This window comes from Charadrius vociferus, unplaced genomic scaffold (genome assembly GCF_000708025.1).
Source record: "Charadrius vociferus isolate BGI_N301 unplaced genomic scaffold, ASM70802v2 scaffold260, whole genome shotgun sequence".
NCBI lineage: Eukaryota > Metazoa > Chordata > Aves > Charadriiformes > Charadriidae > Charadrius > Charadrius vociferus.
The window spans coordinates 24,458-25,475 of record NW_009646410.1 but is presented as its reverse complement, the minus strand read 5'-3'; the positions used below and the strand labels follow the sequence as shown (position 1 = coordinate 25,475).

At 58.2% G+C, this 1,018-nt stretch overlaps 1 protein-coding gene across 1 annotated transcript in view; it reads right to left on the bottom strand.

The window, feature by feature from the left end:
• Positions 1-1,018, bottom strand: part of RNF157 (ring finger protein 157) — a 16,166-nt gene that overhangs the window by 894 nt on the left and 14,254 nt on the right. The window lies entirely within an intron of this gene.

The following is a 1,018-nucleotide window of genomic DNA, read 5'->3' as shown; positions in this document are numbered from 1 at the left end:
GCACAGCGCGGCGCCCCGGGGGGAGCCTGCCGGGGGGCGGGGCTGGGGGCAGCGGGACACGGTCCGGCAGCACAGCGGGGACGTGGCCCCGTGCCCACCCGCCTCTTCTCCCCTTAGGGCTGCAGGAGGGGGCTCCCTCCGCCCCGCCATTAGCAGCCGTCCGACCTGCCCTGCGCAGACCGGCTCCCAAAGAGCATCGCGGCGAAACCCAACCGGCTCGCCCGGCCCACTGCCATATCGTTTACAGCTCGGATCATCCACGGGTTTAAACCAGCAAAAGCCCTCGGGGGATTTCAGGTCTTCTGCCACCTCCAACGCAGCAGCTCCCCAACACTCCCCTCTGCCAGCCTTTTCGGCAGGTGCCTTCCCCCAGTTTCTCTTTCCAGTGCCACCAAGTCTCTGGCAGAGGATGCCCTGAGTCCTGGGGATAACCCCCACAACCCGCTGCACACCCCAAAGCTTGGCAGGATCCCCTTGAGGACACAGGTCTGCGTGTTTTATTTAAAACTCGTGTCCTAAAATCCCTGGGATGTGGCCTTTCAACTCCTCCCAAAGCCCTTTCCCACCAGACTGAAATCTGCAGAGATTTCACAACAGCGCTGGGGATGAGCAAACCTTTCCGCTTCGAGGAACCACGTCCCACACCTTCATCCAGTACAGAGGGCAAAAACGGACTCGTGGGTCTGATTACACCAAAACCTCCCCACGAGAGAAATTGGGGAAGGAATAGTAATAATAATAACCGTCATCATCATCATCATCATCTCTGGTCAAGGTGATTTTCTTTTAAGCTTTCGAGAAAACAGCACCTGCCCCCAAAGTAAAAGTCCACCCTGTTCTTGCCGGTCCCGTGGATGTGGTTACATCCAGACCTGCAAGAAACCTCTGCCAAAAAGGACTTTCTCAGTGCATGCAAACCAGCCCGGCGATTGCAATCCAGCACCACCACTATTAAATCGTGCCTCAAATCGTCTCCGTCGCAACGTGGCCGAGTCCCGATAGCGGGCGGCTGCCAACG